The sequence below is a fragment of the Pollachius pollachius genome (genome assembly GCF_949987615.1).
Source record: "Pollachius pollachius genome assembly, chromosome: 17".
Lineage (NCBI taxonomy): Eukaryota > Metazoa > Chordata > Actinopteri > Gadiformes > Gadidae > Pollachius > Pollachius pollachius.
In genome coordinates, this window is record NC_136950.1 from 8,758,293 (window position 1) to 8,780,263 (window position 21,971).

Genomic DNA, 21,971 nt, shown 5'->3' on the forward strand with positions numbered 1-21,971 from the left:
AATTATTACAGTGTACATACAGCTGAAGCACACAGATGTATACATCCAAGACCCACTGATAGGGAGATCGACCACATCACAGAGGTAAAGGAGAAACCACACACCAAAGTTTGAAAGATCCATTGGGAATACCTGTTTGCACCAAGGCACCAGCCCACACACACACACTTTATACACACACACACAAAAGGACAGCTCTAGAATAACAGCCTGAGGAACAATGTCATGGCCTGTTGTGGTGTGATGACAGCTACTTCCTGATCTAGATTGCTCTGTTCTATTTGGGTTGTCTGGGGTGTGGTGGCCTGCACAACATTCCCAGAAAAGTATTGAAAAGTATTTAATGGTCAGTGCCTGCACCCCCCATGTGACCTCTTTTGATTGGTACATTTTCGTCTCTTATCTCTCTCGAGTCAACATTAGAAGGGAGGAGAGGCGTTGCAACACTGGCTAGGAATCCTCCAACTGGGCCAACTTTTATAGAGTCTGGACAGACTCTATAAAAGCTCTGGAATCGACAGCTTAGCGCCCCACCACCCTCACCCCTCCTCCTCCTGCTAACCATCCTCCCAGTTCTGGGCAGCAGTGTTGGCCCGAAAAAGAAAAAGGAAAACTAACAGACGATTTCTGATTCAAACAAGATTTTCTCTAAATCGCAAAAAAGCTAAAAGAATATATGGTGCATCGTTTGAAGCCTCTCAAATAACCCCTTTTTTAGGCTGCATAAATGGGGACCATGTCTTTTGCGATGTAATATGTCACCGCATCTGTGATGGCCTGCAACTGGGGCCCTTTCGTGTCAGATGGGATGGCTGTTGCCAAAGTCACCTGCCTTTTTTTGAAGGCCCTTTGCGGCTCGAGCTGGCATTTGCATCTCTTTGCGCTGCAAACACCTGCCATACACTGCATGCATCTGTCGCAGTTGCTGGGATGAGATGGTTGTGATCGCCCTAAACTATTTATACATTATAGTTTAATATATATATTTTTTTTTTTACACAGATAAAAATGTATTTCCGTGACTATAAAGAGCCTGTTAGTGTACTCATTGACGTCATGACCCAGGGACACCATAGCCGAGGTGTGTGTGGACGTGTTGTGCTCTGTCTGGGAAGCGGTTGAATGCTGCGTCCGAGAGACAATTCGGCTTCCCGGACACTTTGGAGTACAATGCCACGTGTATGTGATGTGCGGATGTGTGGAGCTCGTTTTGGAAAGCCGTTGATTTGGATGATGGTGTCTTGGACAGGGACACCTATCGTATAACGCCACAATTTGTGGATGTGAGGAGCCATGTCTGAGCAGCGATTTATATTGATATCCGCGTCCCCTCTCCATTGCTCCTCGTCCCTCTCTCCTTAGTCCGCTAACCTTCCTCCTACACCCTCAACCCTCCTCCTTCTTCACAGCCCTCTCCTTCCACCTCCTGCCTCCCTCCCTGCTCCCTCTTTCACCTTCAACCCTATCCTTGGCCGCCTCCTCCTCCCCTTTTTTCCCCTCAATCCTTAGGCTCCTCCTCCTCCCTCGCCTCCTTAAGCCCCCTTCCTCCTGGTGGTGGATCCCGTCCAAGTCCTAGTCGCTTGGTAATAGCAGGGAGTGTTGGGTGGGGGGGGTCTGGGTCCGTAATGCAATCAGGTCTGTGAACATACGATTACGAACGCGCACAAAGACCGCCATTCAGCGGGCCGCAGAACAGCCGGTTCTCTATTAACCCTCCCTGGGCTCCAGGCGGGTCCAGCGCCACAGAACTCTGCTCCAAGCCCGGTCAGAGCCCGGTCCAAACCCTGGCCGCAGAGCCCGATGGCAGGGGGCCAGGGCTGGGCTGGAATGTCTGAGGACAACACGGAGGAGTCGCAGTCTGTTTGAGTTACGCATCGCTTTGGTGCAATAACCACCGGCGAGGGGAGGTGACTCACAGTGCTAAGTGACTGAAGGGTTGGTCACTCATTTGACCTCTTTTGTGTTGAAAGTTTTAGAGTTTTTTGTTCGTTTTTTTAAATAGATTTTTACAGGCAGTTCTTTCCCAAATAAAACTTCTCGTCTCGGCTCGTAAGAAAAAGGAATTAAAAACAGAATTAGAACAGGAATGCTGATGGAACCGCAGAGGATTCCAGGAATTGCTATTAAGTGCCTTAAAGATTCAAATTAACCTTTATGCAAAAGGCAGCCCCTCACAAGTGCAGGAGAGGTCAAGAGGTCAACACAGTGGGATGAGGTACTTCCACTGTGTAAGTGGAAATACAATGCATAAAGAAATTAATTATTATGGTCTTGTCGAGGACAGGTAAACAAACTAATTGCTACTATGCACTGAACTAAAGGAAAGTAAATAATACTAATATATTGTTTCCATTCTCAGCGCTCAAATACACAGCATCACTAATCTTATATCGGTTTGCAGTGCATATTTAAACATAAACTTGTGTGTCTGATTGAGAGTTTGTGTGTGGTTGTGCGCATGTGTATGTGTTTCGCTCCTGTTACAGACTGTGTCTCTATCTGAGAGCACCAGAGTCTACAGTCTTGTGACTTCAAGATAAACACGAAGAATGAATCCTCAGTACAGATCCTGCACGGCAGGTATTCAAGTCAACACACATGTTCACATTCTCCACACACAACCCAGAGTGAAGCCAGGCTAGCAAAGACACAGCGCAAGCCCAGCTAGCTAAAAACACAGCGATAAGCCAGGCTAGCAAAAAACATAGCACTATGCCTGGTTGGCTATAAAAACTTGGCGCTAAGCCAGGTTAGCTGAAAACATAGCACTAAACCAGGCTAACCCAGACAAAGCGCTAGGCCAGGCTAGCTCAGATGAAGACCGTAGTCAGGCTAGCTAAAAACATAGCACTAAACCAGGCTAACCCAGACATAGATAGCAATAGGCCAGGCTAGCTCATATGAAGACCGTAGCCAGGCTAGCTAAAAACATAGCACTAAACCAGGCTAACCCAGACATAGCACTAAACCAGGCTAGTTAAGAACTATAATCTGGGATCCAGGAGTCCTAACACATCTTCTGGGGGGGGGGGGGGGGGGGGACGCCACAGAGCCCGGGCCAGAAACCAAGTAAGGCTGTGGGGTTATGCCCTGTTTCCTCAATTCGTTACAGGGATACAATTCCCAAGAAAACGTGAGTGGAGGAAGCTTTTAGAGGAGGATTTAAATCAGTGTATTTCTCGTGGCCAGTCAACACTGTGTTGATTTGTAACCTTAAGAGACCCTTTTTTTTTTGTTTACTACTGCTGCCCGAGTTTGTTTGTTTGCCTCAAGCATCCTGATTGGTCGAAACAAGTGAAACACTAAGTCAGCCTAGCTACACACAGCGCTTAGCAATGATCTGCTTGCCTAGTCAACCCCAAATGGAGAGGTTGGTTCACACACACAGATCTCCAACACACTCCCTCCTCCGGGTCTCTCCGTCCGTTACCCTCTCTCTCTCTCACTCCTTCTCTGAAAGCAGAAGAGCCACTGGCATAGTGAGCGGTGTAACAATGAGATCAAGTGCAGGGCTTTAGCATGGCGCTGGCTGGAGGGCCACTGGGCCTGTGCTAATCCCTTCGCTAGGAGGAGGAGCCTGTACTCCCTCTGCTGGGAATTAACAGCTAACCGACTCTCAAGGCGTTTGATCACATGGCACGCCGTTCCCAGGGGCCCTCGGGAGGAAGTGGAATTACAGACTATTCAACCTCTCGTACTGCCATTTCCACCTGTCGTCGTCCTGCTTTCAATTGGAAGTGAGCCCTCTATTCACCCCCTCTTGTTTACTGATTTAGAGGGAGCATCACCAAAGATGGAGCCGTATTCCCCAACCGCTCTAAACCCTGCGTACAAGTGTGTACACACACACACACACACACACACACACACACACACACACACACACCATGAGAGGTGGGGAGGTTGAGACGGGTTTATGGTGGGGAGGGAGGGTGTGCGAGCGATCCTTTTTAAGCGCTGGGAGGATTTGGTTGGCTGGGTAGCTTGTGTAGGCCAGTGCACAGCCTCATTAAGACATGCATGCCTATAGATAACCACTGCTCACTGTTTTGATGGGACTGAACGCTTCCTGACCACCGGATCCCCCCCTCCGGGCCCCTACTGAGGCTACAGAACCTTCCAGAACAATCAAGGAGTGAGGGTCAGTCGGTTGAGACTGATGACGACAGCACTGCTGTGTCTTACTGGTCGATCGCAAGTCTGAAGTCTGATAAAGAGACGGTTCTGAAGACCAGGGAATAGAGCCACACACTGCCGGAGTCCTGGATCAATCTGCATAGGTGATGACCTCTTGTTGCCATGCACACACACACACACACACACACACACACACACACACACACACACACCTTTCTATGGCGGAGGGACAAAGGCCAGGCCGGCCATCCCACAGAGACTTTCAATGACTTCAGCCCTCCCCCCTCTCTTTCTCTCTCTCTCTCTCTCTCTCTCTCTCTCTCTCTCTCTCTCTCTCTCTCTCTCTCTCTCTCTCTCTCTCTCTCTCTCTCTCTCTCTCTCTCTCTCTCTCTCTCTCTCTCTCTCTCTCTCTCTCTCTCTCTCTCTCTCTCTCTCTCTCTCTCTCTCTCTCTCTCTCTCTCTCTCTACCCCATAACTGCCCTATCTCACTCTCTTTAGGGGGGTCAGGGGATTTCCATAATGTCAAAAGAGATTGAGAGGGGGGTGGTTCTTTATAGTATGTCATACGTCACTTTTATTTTTGTTTGGTGCATTTTATTTGTCACATATAAATCAGTCATTTATTTATAGGCTTTTCCCTTTTTTGGCTGACATTGTTGTTTTTCCTTTGTTTTACATTGTTTACTGCTTTGGCAATGTGAATGCTTTTTTTCATTCCCAAACGGCTCTTGAATTGAGACAGAGACAAACAGATGTACTGGGGGATGAAGAGGTTACAGTTGAACAGAGGGCACTGACTGGGAAAAAAACAAAAGGGAAGTGTACGAGAGAGAGTGCTCAAAGAGTGTGTGTCTGTGTGTGTTTTCTAAACAAGAGGCTGATGGTGAATCATTATCGATGAGGACAGAATAGAACAGATTCTCACTGCATATAGGCTCTCTGAATGGTTGCTATGTGTGTGTGTGTGTGTGTGTGTGTGTGTGTGTGTGTGTGTGTGTGTGTGTGTGTGTGTGTGTGTGTGTGTGTGTGTGTGTGTGTGTGTGTGTGTGTGCGTCTTTTGGCATGCGCACGTGTGTCTTCGTGTGTGATTCATGCATGAATATGTACCTTGTAATTTGACCGACACATTAACTAATGTCCTTGTAAGTGACATGCATGTAGAGAGCCAACAGTGAAGGACGGATGGAGCTACCTTCTAAATGGACCCTTTATTGATGCATGCGTGCGTGTGTGATTGTTGTCACGGTGCGTTTAGGTCGGAAATATCCATCAAGGCAAGGTTAGCGGTGCTAAAAACATCTGCACACTTTGCGGCGAAGGCGTGTGTGTCACTTTTAAGAGACCCTAATGCGATTACCTGCAAGCACTCCACAGCGAACCATAAAGTGGCAGTGTGTGTGCACACATTGTTGACCATGTGTTTACGGTTGTCTATTTTAAGGACATTAGTAGTAGAGACAGAGTCAAAGTGGGAGAGAGACACACAGAAACATAGTGAGAGTGAGGAAATGAGCGATCGACTCATGGATGGAAAGAGACGCAGAGGGTAGGAGAGCGAGGACACCGTGCTATTACAGAACATACCGTACTGTTTGTTGCAAACCCATGAGCTGCCAGCTATCAGGTTATTAACAGACCCGGAGATCAGCATCCCCTCAGCTTAACACACCGCTATCTGAGCTCAGAAACAACCCAGGTCTGGCCACACACAGGACCACTACGGGATGTGCTGACCGCCAAGTCACCTCTGCCACCTGTTCCTGCAGATAAATTACCGGTGGCAATCAATTCTTCCTTGCTGCTCTAAAACAGTAGTTGCCAGTAACAGCAAGTGAAGAAAAATTGATTCATGCCAGGTGAAACTACATTAAAGTGGATTTTAAAGGGGCTAATACATTACGTCATATCAGATCGGTACATAGACTTATGTACTCCCCCCCGATGCCCGATCCAGCATTTTTAGCTGCATCGGAGGCATTTCCGAAATCAGGTATCGGAACAACTCTAGGAATAACAACAATATGACTGCTACTATTAGCAGATGCTTTGATCCGCGTTGACCTGTGCAAGCGTATCCAGCTCTATGATGCTGACAGGTAGGCTGCAGTCATTGGTAATCAAACCCAGCACATTGCCGCAGAGGGTCTGCCCTACTACTCCAGCCACCACACTATCTCACACCCAAATATATGCAGGGTTTCCCATAGTGTGTATATAGGTGAGGCGCAGCATCTACGCTAAACGACTGTCCACCTCTACAAACAAATTACATTTTCACTGAACTACACACGCCAAGTCTGCACTAAACACTCACAATAAAGCATACAAAGCAAGGTGCGAGGGGCAGACCCAGCGATCGCCGTCACCGTGGCTCTAGCGGTGTTGACTGCTTGAACTGGCCTCTCTTTTTGCCCCGCTTTCACACTGTTGTTTGAGGGTTCAGTTTACAGTTTGGTTAATGCTCACATAATAATATTATTATAATTTGTTTTTAAACCCACGATTGTTTTACCTGCAGTACAAAAGTCAACTCAAGTAACGACAACTTGAATAGGGATTTTGAGGTTATAGCCCTGCATCGCTTGCCCCCTTCTCAAAGCATTTCCCACTCTGCTTAACTTTTTTTGTGGGAACCCTGAAGTACAGCTTAGAATAAGGATGGCTGTATGGCAGCTCGGTTCTGTGAAAAGAATATCAATCGAAAGGAAACATGCAGAGTGTTTCATGCAGGCCGTGGTCGCTCTCCTCACGTTGATTATCATCTAGACTCATCCTGTACGTACACGTTAAGATAATCCCTCCAGCGGCGGGAAGGCGGCTTGATTCGGTGTTGTTGTTGTAAACCAGGGTTAGGCCAAACAACGCTATGTAACACCTCTCTGACCTCCCGACCTATAACATGTGACCAGGGTTTATCCACCGCGAGGATCAAAACAAAGCAGTCATCGCCGGGCGCTCTCTCGACCACGTGATTCTGAAAGGTGTTATCTTCTTACCAATGACTGGCGTTCCCGGCGATTTGGACCTTGTTCGCCACAAGGCTGAAAATGGCTGAATGTATTGTCCGTTGAATCAAAAGGTGAATTGACTGTAGGATGCTTTGGATAAAAGTGATGCTAAAACAACGCGTTATATGCATTCAATATATTCTCATGAAATATATAAATATATAATCTAACTTGGTCACGTTACATGGCACAAACACAATATGGCCATATAAAGCAACAATACCTGAAGAACTGAAAATCACAGGTGAGTTGAACAGGGATTTGCAGAGCTGCAGATGTGTGTGTGGCGCCTCAGAGGAGATTTGCATTCAAACCTGATATTCAAATTACACCTGCGTCAGCCAGCATGTGGCTGATTACATTCACCACAAACACACACACACACACACACACACACACACACACACACACACACACACAGAGACACACACACGCGATGTCCTCAATAGAAGTAGCAATGTCAAAGACTCGACAGCGCAATGTTCGATATTGCACCTCAAGCTCGCTACTGCACTTCATGTTCCAGTGACAGCAACATCTACGGAAAACTGTATTGCCAACCATCTCCCTGCCAACACATCACCTACCAAAACACAAACAAAACACAAACCTGAGCACCTCTCGCTAGCTCTGTTGTTTACAGTCCACACGAGGACCTCAACCCCCTTCCTGTGAAGGTCCTGATCCGTCTTTCTGTCGTCATGGCAACAGCCTACCTATCCCCCCCTTTCCCTCCGCCCTTCTCAACGCCGCCTGGGCTTCTTGTCTTTGTTTAAAAACTCTCTTCCTGTTCGGACAGCGCACTGTCAACACACACGGCGCCGATCAAACACACACGCACGTATTTGAACAGCCTGCAGCCCTGCAGTCAAATCTCCCACAGCATCTGTGCAACGGGCTTCCCCAGCACTCAGCCCAGGTCTTTGGTCTCGCGCGGTACAGGTAGCAAGTACATGTAAATTGGGGGGGTGTACACAAAGTTTCAGCGCAAACACGGTTGAGTTGGATCATTTTGGAAGCAGAGTGAGCTTTCTGAGGAGTCTCAGCCTAGAGGAACTCTTGGGAGTAGACGTTAGGCATGCACTTCTCCTGTATTAACCCCCGAGTGGTACTCTACAGGCGTCTTGGTAATGTGAGAACATGTTGGTCTCCTATTGTTTTCCCGTGTTTCTCAATATACGTGCATGAATGTTTGCGCTGAGTACTATATATATAACAAACCATGTAAACACATCTAAAACAGTAGCGAAGTCTGTCCTGTTAACAGCAGTACATTGGCAACAAAGTGCTCAAATCCCCTGCCTGTTTACCCTGATTACATCCAGACTATCACAACATCCTATGCTGCTGTATCTCTGCTATTCTCTCACTGATTGGTCTTCATAAAAGCACCAGGAAGTTTGCGGAGCCCAGCACAGATTGTGGTAATTATAATGATACCAGATAGGCCTTTATCTGGCCCTTGGGTAAAACATTAACCCTGGCTATAGAGGCTGTTACACTAGCTGCAGGTTTCCATACCGGCCATCAGAGTGGCCCCAGCTGGGATTTAGGCCAGGTGTGGTGGACAAGTCAGACACACCAGCCTCTAGCTAGCTTGCCGATTTTAGCAGTGAATGGTAGTTTATCAGAGCTGCTAGAGATGGGATAGGCCAGGGTGGTAGACAACTCACACACACCAGCTAGCTAGTCTATTTTATTGTGAATTTTTACAGGGACAGCTCACAATTATTTGGAAATTAACCCTTTAGCTAGAAGCTTATTTACATCTGTTAGAGGTAGGTAGAACAAGAATAGCAAATGTGCTACCTAAAAGAGCACAATAGATAAAAGTTCATAAAAATCCATCAGTGCAAAATAAACAAAATAAAAAGTACAATAGATACCAGTTGATCATTAGTGATGAATTTTTCTGTGTTTCTGATTGCACCAAAGAGGTAGGCTGCTTAACAATATCGGCAGCAGAGGTTATTAATATTAGCATTAACTGTATTGTATAACAACAAAATTAGGCAGGAGGATAAGGTCGAGTCGATACAAAACAATGGTGCAGAAAAACAAACAGACCCTGAAGACAACCGATGCGTGGATTAGAGGGTCAGAGGTGAAACCGTCAGCACGGCGTCCACAGCAGCAGAGAGCATCTGTCTGTATTCGTTGGTGCTTCAAAGAAAGAAAGAAATGTAAGATCGGTCACACTGCCTTGTGTGACGTCTCTATAGGGTCAACGTAGAATATCACCACCGTTGGCCAAAGGAGGCTCTTTAACTGAGAGATTTGATCTCTCGCATATGTCTGTCGAAGCAGAGATTTGAACCAATATTCACTGGTACTCTTGTTTACCCCCTTCCTCTGCCACCTGAGGCACACCTGTGTGTGTTTGTGTTTCCTGGAAAACCACAGTGGACACTGTATATCCATGACTCAAAATGCCCCACGCTGTTTGCTTGGTAAACTTTAGGTAGTACCTCCATCGGATCAGGAAAGACGGCTTTGTGAAGATCTATACTGTATTAAGACCGGTTCACTTCCTCACGATGTATAAGGACTGGTTCACTTCCCCATTCTTTTGCTGGTGTTTCAGCACCAGCAAAGAACAGGTTTCACCTTTGACCAGCTCTCCTCAGCAACGTAGACTCTATTGCAAATGATAGGTCATTAACACTGGAACAGGGACAAAAGTGACACACTAACTGTACCTATACTTTCCCCTTGGTCAAGTGTCTTTTCAAGGCCTATCATTTGCTAGGTTTAAAAAGTTAAATACACACCCACAGACTGCCATGAAGTTAGTGTCACCCTCTGCAGTAGCAGAGCACAAAACCTGCCTTCTAGAACCTACATCCCATAGCAACAGCAGGCCAAAGTCACCTCTGTGTAGGTCAAATTTGGGTTGGGCTGTTTAAGTGTTAAAGTGTGCCAGCCTTGGTGTGGTGACTGGGCCCTAAGACAGAGTCAGGTGTTGAGAAAAGCTAGCCTCACTTTGCTTAGCACTTTAAGGGGCAAGGCAGGGGAGAGGGGAGAGGCCTTGGTGATGGTCGTCGAGGAACAGGAAAGCCTATAGCCTTTAAGCTTGAGCGAGGAACCGGACAACTCTTTGACCTACGCGTCCGTTATTTATGATGTGCACTTGACAAATTGTCTACATGTCCATACGGCTTGGATGAGGTAATGGTGAAGATGGTAGTTCAAGAACGAAACTGTAGTTTGGTCCTTATCATTAAAGTATTCTGCATGACTGTTCTGAGAATAACGGACAGTGTATATTCTAGATCATATAATCTAGAGGATATAATGTCACATTAGGTCCACCTCACATGGACTGAGCCCTTTCTCCCTCTCTCCAGTTTTATAACACAGGTTAAACAATGAACCCACAACACACACCGAGACAGACAGGCAGACTCTTGGGGGAGAGGGGGATGTCATTTCCACGGATTACGAGCCAAACCGTCAATACGTCATGGAGACAGCATAATTACAGCCCTGTCCCCACAACCTACCACCCAGCCGCCCTGGGATCAGAACAGGGAGCACCCCACACACACCCCCACCCACAATACCCCCCACACACATACATGCACCGGGAGCTACCTACAATCCCCCCTGCTCATACAAGTCCATGAAACTAAATAGACAGACACACGCACACTAAGAGTGGGACTCAACCCCCATGCATCTCACACACACACACACACACACACACACACAAGTGGCAACTACCATAACACCCGCACTAAGTCGACAGGAAGACATACGCACGGCTGTCTTGATCCCTGCATCAGCATGAACAGCTGCCCAAACCCCCCCTCCACACACACCCACCTGCTTCATACACATACCCGCACGCGCTTACTGCACACACACACACACGCTTACTACACACAAACACACACCGGCTTTCTACACACACATACATACCAGCTTTCTACACACACATACACACCCGCTTCATATACACACACCGGCTCACTATACACACACACACACGCTTACTACACACACACATGCTTCATATATACACACACAAACACGCTTACTGCACACCCGCTTACAACACACACACACACTTACTACAAACACATACAAACCCGCTTACTATACCAACACACACACACACACACGCTTACTACACACACACACGCTTCATATACACACACACACACACGCACGCTTCATACACACACCCACTTCATACACACACACTCAGCCGCTTACTACACACTCCCCAGCCCCCAGCTTCAGGTTGCCAGGGTGACCGTCTCCAACGGTCTGTTATGATTATCATCATCACGATTATTGTGATGAAGCAGAGTTGCGTGTGTCCGCTCAGAAGAAGCGGTGGTGTCACGGTTGGGGGTGGAGGTAGCAGGGGGGGGGGTGGAGCTGCGGTGTGACGTTGGGACACACAACCAGGAGGACTTTTGCGTGGCAGTAAAATACACCCTTGGGAGCATGCATGTGTGTTAGAGCTGCAGCCTCCCCTGTAAGCATTGTCTGGGTTGTGGAGGACCTCTTCTTTGTATACTGGTGAGCCTGTATGTCCGAAACACTCCGCCGGTCTTCGCGTGGACTGTATGGGCCGTCGCACTATTTTATACTAGTTATTCATTTCTCTAGTGTTAAATCATTAATTGGTGTTGAGGTCTATCTTTTAGGTCATCCCCTTACAATGGTCAAATATGATGTTTGAAATGTCAGAGAGAAAGGAAAAGGAGTACTAGCCTGATACCATACATTAATGTCTGTTTACGTATATGTCTGTCCGTCTACTTCAATGTAAGGACCATCGGTTAGGCCATTAAGAATGGTACTTTCCATATAGCCCAGCCCTAATATAAACTCTACCAAGAAACATTCCTGTACAAAAACCCCATTGAGTGGCTGTTGGGTCCTACTATCAAGACATTTATGAGATGATTTTTACTAGTGACTCGTTAAGGAGCAGGTATGGGATAGACAGCACCGAGACAGGTCATTATGAAGCAGGTGGGCAGTACAGAAACAGGTCACTACAGGGCAGTGTGGGGTTGGACAGTACAGAGACAGGTCACTAAGGGGCAGGTGGGGTTGGACAGTACAGAGACAGGTCAATAAAGAGCAGGTGGTGTTTGACAGTACAGAGACAGGTCAATTAAGAACAGGTGGGGGTTGGACAGTACAGAGACAAATCAAGTGGGGGGTTGGACAGTACAGAGACAGAACTTCCATACACATGCTTCCCTTCCCCTGACCATTATCTGGAACTCACCCCCACCGAACACTGACCTCAACGTGACCTCCTATCTAACCCAACCTCTACCTGAACATTAACCATCCATAACCAATACTGTATATATGCACACGATCAACCAGACCCACACACACACACCATGGGTAGCAGCTTGGTCTCCTGCCCTTCCCCCAGCTCAGCCAGTCCTATGGGGGAGGGAGAGACGGCAGCCTTAATTAAACTGCTAGAATTAGAATTAGAGTTGTTCACTTAAATCACCGCGACACAGTCTCAGGACAACTTTTAAGAACTGTCAACTGCACTGCTGATTGGAGATGTGATTAAACGTGTGTGTGTGTGTGTGTGTGTGTGTGTGTGTGTGTGTGTGTGAGAGACAGAGTTAGTGTGTGAGAGAGACAAAGTTAGTGTGTGGGAGAGACAGTTTGTGTGTGAGAGAGACAGAGTTTGTGTGTCTGTCCGTCTCTCTCTGTGTCTGTGTGTAGGATGCACACGTATCACGCTACTCTGTTTGTGTTAGCCAACAGTTGGTGTGTGAGATTTGCCACAAGGAATGCGCATGTGTGCGAACGTGCATGGGGTAGTTTGTGAATGAATGTGTGTGTGGTTTTGGAAAGGGCAGGGCAGCCTCCTGGAGATTCCAGGCATGCCTGAATATCCTGGAAAGTCACATGACTTAGAGCAAACAACTCTATTGAGCTAGCGGCGTTCAGCAGACTGGGGCTATCTCGACCCCCGTAGAACACTTCATCGGTGTGTTCCTCATGCTACTGGTAGGGACCTCGCGATACCATCTTACAACATTTTATGAGTGCCAATAACATATGTATTGATATACCGTAAATATTACGCTTCGGTGAAAGAAATACGGTATAAATGAACGCACAAGTTTAATGTATGGGTAAAAGTAGTGGTTTAACATATGGGTCTAACGTAGTGGTTAAGAGTATGGCTTTGACATTAACGTTGGTTTAACGTTGCCGCTCTACAGGTCTGTCAGTCTCCGCCATTGTTTTTTATATGAAAGTGGCAGATACACTTAAGCGCCTCTTGTAGGCCAATGCCATCAATATGTTTCAACAAACATTGCGCTGACATTTACTTCCAATTTCCGAGCCAGCTCGAGGAAGCAAAGAATCCCGAAATTGGCATGAATCCATTTTTCTGGACTTGTGTAATGTATTAAAATGGGAGAACAGCGGCCAAAACTGCACACCCACACAGAGTGAGTGAGTGAGTGAGTGAGTGAGACAGACCATGGTTGACCCGACCAAACCTACCCATGTTTCTGGGCGTAGGCCCTGGGCGACCCACATTATTTTGTAGTGCAATTTGGTTTTCCAACCCAAAACAGTGTTGCAGCGGAGAGTATAATTAGAGCTGGCTGGGAGACCGGAAGGCCGAGCGAAATTCTCAAGAGTTGCATTGTGCGGCGACAGAGCGTTGCCGAGGCTCGCCGGACCCCGACCTTTCATACAACACAATGCCCCGACCGTCATCGACCCCCCGTCAGCAGATTTACACCGGCCCTCTCTCCCTCTCGCTGACCGAGTTCAACTGCCGTGAAAATACTGGCCGCCCCCCACTACCCCCAATATCATAAACAAACGAGGCAGCCTTGGCAAGTGCTGGAGCTACAAGATATTAACGTGCAAATATGTGGACAGACAATTACTTTGTGCAGGCTTCTGGCTGAACAAAGACATACAAAAGGGCTTGAAAAGACTGCTGATACACTCACACATATGCACACAGGCACACACAAACACGCACACACACACACACACACACACAAGCGCATGGGTACAATCTCTCGTGTGACAACATCCATTCTATTCACCCATTATTCCTTGTTAGTTTCTGTGCTTGACATGCAAGCATGACACACACACATACACACCTCCATACACAGCTCCTGTATGTTCCCGGGACCCCCCCTCCCCGTCGAGTTTACCCCATGGTTTCAAACAGGGTTCACCCACGAGCCCAGACTGCCACCCCAAACCACCCCCATCAACACTACCTCGTCGGACCCGGTCAGCCGGACCAGACCTGTGTTGTGTTTGCTCACCAGTCCGCCAAACCCGATCAACCGAGTACTGTTCTTGTGCCGTCACAAGTTTCAGAGAGCGCCAACGCACACGGTGCTGCGATAGGACCGCTGGAGCTCGAGACAAAGACCCAGGACGCTGAGCGCTGGGGGACGGCCAGTCCCCCAGAAGAGTGTTCCAAAGGCCGGCCATGTTGTTATCAAAGTCAGCGTTGTCGAGGGGCCGTACAACATCACCGTGCCAACAAGGGTGCGTGTATTAGGGTTGATTTTGCACCAGCATTGCGTAGTAAGTTCTAGGCTGTTAACAGAGAAGCTATTGACGGCAATAACATGTTTCCGTAGTCATTGATATACATGGTTTAATTCAAACAAGAGAACGTATCTACATTGAACAATGAGGCATGTTCCGATGTTCTTGGTGAGGTGAGGAGCCCGGCACTAGGACCCAGAACAATGTATTCCACCTCCTAACTTGCTTATTTCGGTTTCCAGCAAAACAGGGGGCGCTCCCCATTAGAACAGGAACCAACAAGAATAACACAGGCCTCCACCAAGCAGCTCAAACGGAGATGGTGGCTTGCCAGCCCGTTCTGCCAATGTTTCCCCCTCCAAAGGAATGGCATTAAATAAAGGAGACAATGGCTAGTTTGACAGACCATACTAATAGAGCCCAGTAAACAGATAGATACATAGAAGGACAGACTTGCATGATCAAGAGCATCAAGAGGAAGACAAGATAAATGGATTGAAGGACAAAGCAAATTTAGCAGCAATTAATAAGCAGGTAGCTATATGGACAGACCAGGGCAATCAAGCAGTCTAAATTGATGGCTTGACACATGAAAATACAGACCAAGGTGACCGAATAAAGTAAGCAGATGAGTGGATACACAGATAGACAGACCAAAGTAATCGAGAAATGGTAATAGATAACCAGACATACAGAAAGACAGGCCAAGGTTAACAAGCACAGTAACCAGATGACTAGACATAAAGATAAGCAGACCAGAGTCAATCAAGCACAGTGTGCGGATGACTAGACATAGTCATCCGAGGGATAAACCACAGTGAACGACGACCATAGAGAACAGTGTCAGAGACAGAAGCTAGTGGCCGTCCCGGCCAATCGACTGGCCGGCCTGCCCGGCGTGCAGCCCTGCGTGCTGCAGGGTGTCCGCTTCGCGAGCGACAGGAAGACAAAGGCGACGGATGGCTCCGGTAAGTGTGTGTGGCGTGCAGATAAACACCAGGGTTTTGTTTGCGGGCGCTTGTAGTGCCAAGTAGCACGTCAGAGGGCCCGCAGTGGCCGTCAAAGAGCCGCTACCCAGACCGGGGCCGTGGGCCCAGAGCCCCTGCTGGATCAAACGTTCTGGGAGCAGCATCCGCAACGCCACAGAAATGTCAAAGATAAATTTAAACACCAACCACCTCGTTTAAACTGCCGCATGCTCTCCACTTCCTACGCATGGACCTTGTCGACTAGAACAGCACCATGCATTAATGATAGTTGTGACCATCCCTCGACTTTCTGTGGCTATCCGCTACTCCTATCTAGCAGAAACCCCTAGCCAATGTGACGTAAGGTGAATTCAGATGCACATCATTAAAGAGAATCTTATTCCCCTGTTGCCGTAGAGGACCGATCCCTCCTAAAGTTCAATCCTTCACCTGGATCTGCCATTTCCTACTGGTTTATTCTTTCTCTTCCTTTCTCCAGGGGGATGTCCTGAGACAGGTGGATATAAATCCTGAGGTAACCGCGGGAACACAGTGAGAACCATGATAGGTCAGATAAATGGGTCCGTGTGTACCGATAGCACAGAGCCAACATGCTCCCCCGTCCTACCGCTGCTGCTGCAGCTGCAGCAGCAGCAGTACTAGTCCACGCTGCAACTGCAGAGCCGCTCGTCAGCAGTGCATAACCTCCACCTCAACCCCCACCTTCACCGCAGACGTATGTTATTCACCTGCCTGTTCACCTTTTGGTCAGGTGATCCGAGGGCCGATGCAGAGACAGCCGGAGACAGACAGTGTGAGTGTGAGACGTTGAAAAAGGAACACAGAGACATGGGGAGAAGCCACAGAGGGAGAAAGACACAAACTGACAAATTTAAGGAGAGCCTGAGAGACAAAGACAGAGACAGAGCATCAGAGCCAGAGAGAGCATGAGAGACAGAGACAGAGCATGAGAGAAAGAGCCTGAGAGACTGAACATGAGAGACAGAGCATGACAGACCGAGAGAGAGCGTAAGAGACAGAGTAAGGCAGAGAGAGATCCACAAAGTTCCAGGCCCAGATAAAGGGTAGTCATACGGTCTGTGTTGTTGATACACATTCCCATGCTATGCAACCATGGCCTTGGACTACAACTCGGAGATATGACGTTACTCCAGCTAAACTCGGATGGTGGAACATTAACAGGTTTGAGCCCTAATATCCACAGCCTGCCAGTAGCCAGGGGACATTAAGCAAGATTCCTCGCCACAATCTGCTCCTTAGTGACATGTATCAAAAATGTAATTGTAGAACCGGATCAAAGTGACTGCCGAATGAATAAAAAGTAATAGCCCTAACATGATTACCTCCTTGGGGGTTAATATTATGTATTGTTGGTGGAGTGGGGGAATAGTCACACTGTGTGTGTGTCTATGCGTGCGCGCATGTGTGCGTGTGATATCCTGCACGTGTGGTGCTGTGTCACCCAGAGCTAAAACAGACCCATGGGGAGATCCATCTTTAAAGAGCTTTAGAGGGCTTAACCGATCCCATCTGACGCTGCCTGTCCTGCTGGCCTCCTTGGAGGGGGTGAGGGTCTGGGAGTGGGGGTGTCCGGTCCCAGAGGGAGAGGACCCACTCGGCCACCCTCCACCCATGTAGAACCACGATTCCACTTCCTCCAAAGGGGGAGCCAAGACCCCACCCAACCACCTCCTGTTAATCCATCCACGGTAGAGACTCATCACACCCACACCCTACCCCTTCACACCTCCTCTGAGGTGGGGGATGGGCAAGAGGGGGTGAAGGCGGGGCTGGACCAGCTGGTCACTTCTCCAGACAAAGAACCCTTCTGAATGTGCTCATGCATTAGAAAAGACCTGATCTCTTTATCCATCCATCCTCCCTGCTGGTGGCTCACTAACTCATCTGCCAGAGACCCACCACCAGGAGGTGAATGGCCAGAATGCGTTGTTTCCTGTGTTTTGTTTGCCGTGATGAATCTGACCAATGGAATGTGAGGAGGGGGAGGGGCCATGAGAGGCATGAAGACACGCTAGGCTTTCATTTGTCTGCTAATGTTCATGAGAATGTCTTAACGTATATGTGTCATCATAATGGCAGCTGTCAGTAGTTTTAGTTTCTTGGGGAGGGTCAAAGCGTTTTTATTCATCAAATGCTGTGTACACCACAAGGTCTTGCTGGACAATGGACAAACAAGCAGCTGCAGTCAGAGTATGTGGGTCCACAGGACGTTTAAAGTAGTTGTACAGTAACCTGAATGCCAAGCAGCAAACAACCACATTAGGGTTTGTCCATACTGAACAGGTATCCCAATATCACAGGCACCGTCCAGCTCTGAGGCCTGCCACACCGAGAAGAACGGGGCGAACATGTGGATCCTTGGTCAAATATTGACCATCCTATTCCGATGTGGACTGTGCACATTACATAGCCGAGTTAATTTTTCAATATACCAAGTCAGTGTTGGTTTAACTGGCAGCAAAGAGCAGCCGTGATGAAGGAGGTTTCTACAGTAGGGCAAGCATGCAGCCATTCTCATCCATCAACCGTCTTAGACAGGTTCTCACCAACTGATCAGGAGGGCCCAGCCCCATTCAGCCAGCCAATCGGGAGGGACCACAGCTCCACATCTACCTGGAAGCCCTTGAGGGGATGCTAGCCTAGTTAGCCGGAACACCGTCAAACAGAACTTTTCTATACTCCAAAATTTGTTCCAGTGTGATCGAAACCGGGTCAGGACCAAGAGTGAACACAGACTCCAAAGACTACTTGGGCAACTATTCTATCTCTCTAGAGGCAATATCTGAGACTGCTCCATGAACAACAAGATCCCCAGCAGAGAATGGCATTAACGTGACATAGTTTAGTCCTGAAATCCGAGATAAATAAGAAACATTGGCTTGTATGACAGAGGGTCTTTTTTATAAATTATTAATGCACACATCCACATAATTTCAACAGTAGTGTGTACAACAAAAAGTCATAACAGGGTTTGCAGGGTTCAAAGATAAGTACGGATAAGTTAATCATCCAATAAAGAGGCATTTGATTATTATGAAGATGAAAATATATGCGATTAACAGCGATTACTATATACACTGATAGTTACTGACATCCCCAACGAACAGATGACGGCAGGGCAAGCCCGTCCTACAAGAGCCAGTAATGTGTGCTCTGGCATCTTACGGCAACAAACCAGTCAAGTGGGATGTCGGCTATAGCTTGCAGATGAACGTACCATTAGTCGGGGCGTGCTAATAATACAGGGCCACGCATAAAAACCTGTTTAGCCAAGTAGACAATACCCATCACAGCCCAAGGAGACACACCCACGTGGTGTTTGTTCCCCCATTCAGACGCTTGTAGGAGCTGAAGACCCAACAGAACATGATCCGGAACATAGGGTTTAATGGAAAGGTGATCTCAGTGGTTTGTACACCGGCTTCAGGCTTATTACTGTTTTTTTTGTATATGCATTTTATTTATTTAATTATACATATACACACACACACACACACACACACACACACACACACACACACACACACACACACACACACACACACACACACACACACACACACACACACACACACACAGATATGTGTAAGATCAAAAACAATACTTGTAAATTATTATTTATGTAAAGAAATACAAACAATACAATGAATAATAGAGAAAATTATGAATGGAAATACCAAAGATCATATTTTACTAAATTTTTTAATCAACAAATTTTTTTTATGTACAATTTAAAAATAGAAATCGAAATTTATGAGAACCGATGCTGTGGTTCCTCAGGAAGTGCGGATGACGACGAAGATGAGACCCAGGTTAAATTAATCCACCGAGCCCCAACAGAGACGGGCTGGACGGGGTCAGACCCTGTGCAGGGTGGAGGGAATTTTGCAGACAACAGCCATGACATTGGATATGAGAGGGTCCAGTGAGACGCGCTGAATAGACTACTTTGTACCCTGTCATGGGACTCACGGATGGCTAAGAAGATAATTCCCTCTTCCTGAACACGATCTTGCAGCCACAGCTAGAGGCTGAGCGTTTCCCCTCCAGATCAACAGTTTGACGAGGGCAAGAAAGACATTTATTAAAAAGGGTCCCCCTCCCCAGCATTCAACACAACTCCCTAAATACAAACAACCGAGGAAAAGAGAAACTAGGGCGCCCAAGTGAAAGGCGTCAGAGTGAAACAAGAGATGTACTGGAGCGTACGACAGCGGCACTGGTGTGTATCGGGTCTGTACAGTAGTGAGCCGGGTACGAGGGGAATTCCTGAGTACACTCCAGAGAGGCCGTGCTCCCATCTCGAATGAGGGGAGCACGGACCATCCCTCTTTCTCCCTCTCTCTGAACAAAATGACTTGGAAACATGTCAACAGCCTGGTCTATTAAAGCGTTACAACATGATTACTACTCAGTAAAGCTTGTAGAACTACTAGTATAGTCTTCCACTGCCCTACCTCATCCCAGGAATTAAATAGTTTTGTAAGGGATATTATTCATAGCCAGTTCACACAAAACATGAACGAGTACTATACTCAGGGGCTCCATTCACCAACACGTAGTTTAAGAGGAAGACGCCTGCTCTTATTTTGATATTTAAACTGGTATGCTGCCAAACTGGCATTTATTGTCTCTGACTGGGCAATCATTCCTATATTGATACAAGAGATGTTTTCCGCATGGCTTGCCAATACAAAGAAGAGAGGTGTTTAGACACTTTATAGTGGAGAGAGAGCAAGAGAGAGAGACAGAGACGGAGAAAGAGACACAGAGAGACATAGATTGAACAAGATAGAAAGAGACAGAAGTAAAGCAAACCTGCAAAGGCGTGTAAATCTCCATCTGTTCACATATTTAAACCCCTCATGCCACAGGATCTAACTGCACTAACACGTGTCAAGGGCACCCCACCACCCACACAATACATATAGATGTTCTCATGGACCTCCACCCAGCTCCTATAGAGAGCTTCTACAGCTCATGATGGGAGTTCTGGTATAACAAGGTGTGTTTAAGTACACCCAACCACTTAGCGTTTTTACACTGCCATATATGCCCGTCTTATTTGAAATTTCCGCACGTTTACACTGACCGAGTTTTTATACAGTTTTGATTTCGCACACCAATGTCCCCTCTCAAACCCTACACATATTTGGGGTTTCATTTTCATGTAAATGCGATTAGACATTGCGGTACCAGGGGCAGGACTTGGGTAGAGGTGAAGCTGCATTTTCTCTACAACAGAGACAACGGTGAAAGATGGTGCAATTTACGAAAGTAGCGGAGGAACTTTCCTTATGAGGCTTTCGTCTGAATAACAAACATGTGGTCAGCAAAATAAAGGATATGTTGGCGTTTTTGCACTTGTAAATAGTTAATCGCGTTTGTAGCCTACACTCAGATGTAGTCTACTCATTCTTGCATGTGAGTGGCTTGAATAATAAACAAACAAAAACATTTGGAGTATGCAAATGATTCGGCCCTAAGGAAACAAGAAAGCCGGCTCCTTGACAAAGAGGGAATATACCCCCTCGGTTTTAAAAAGGCAAGACAGGGAAAATTGTAACATATGTCAAGCTGCTTGGCAGTGTAAAAATGCCTACAGACACACACATGAGTAAGTTATGGTGCAGCATTTCAGATGTGTACTACGGTCTACTGGTAATCTGCCCAGTACCCCAGTATGAACTACGAACATTTGGGAATGCAATGGGAATTGGGAATTAACTGCAAGGGACGTAGTTTGTAGCCATTGTAACAAAGCCATTGTATTCCAACTAACCTACCTGCACACCGGCGAGCCACAAACAGAGAACACGGGGGGAATAAGATGCAGAGACACCTCCACAGGGAAAGGCCTTTAACCCATACAAACAGTCACTCACTGCTACTGCGTTGCCCAGCCTAGCCCGGCCCAGCTCTGACCTTCCAGCAGCTTACCCCTCTCCGGCACCGGAGAGAGGCCATATGCTCTGTGTCTACACGCCGCACGCTCGCAGCAAGCCAAACTGTCACTGCACATTTATGCCTGTCTGGTGGCCGGGCCGAGTCTGGAGCCCAAGTGTTCCTTTCCAACGGACCTTTGGAGCAACCCTCAGCTCCAGAGCTGGAGCCGTGGCTCACTCAAGAGGCTTTAGCCCAGTCAGAAAGAAGACCCCTGCCTTTTGTGTTGGGAAACCCCCCTTCCCCCACCTTCCTCACGTGCATGAGGACGGATTAATAATTAACTGTAGGTCTTTTGTCAAGTTCCTCAAAACTCTAATGGCAGCTTCCTCTCTGGTGC

General features: G+C 47.4%; 1 protein-coding gene across 10 annotated transcripts in view; it reads right to left on the reverse strand.

Annotated features, from left to right (window-relative positions):
• scrib (scribble planar cell polarity protein) overlaps positions 1-21,971 on the reverse strand; it is a 72,731-nt gene that overhangs the window by 48,468 nt on the left and 2,292 nt on the right. The gene's annotated exons all lie outside the window — the stretch shown is intronic.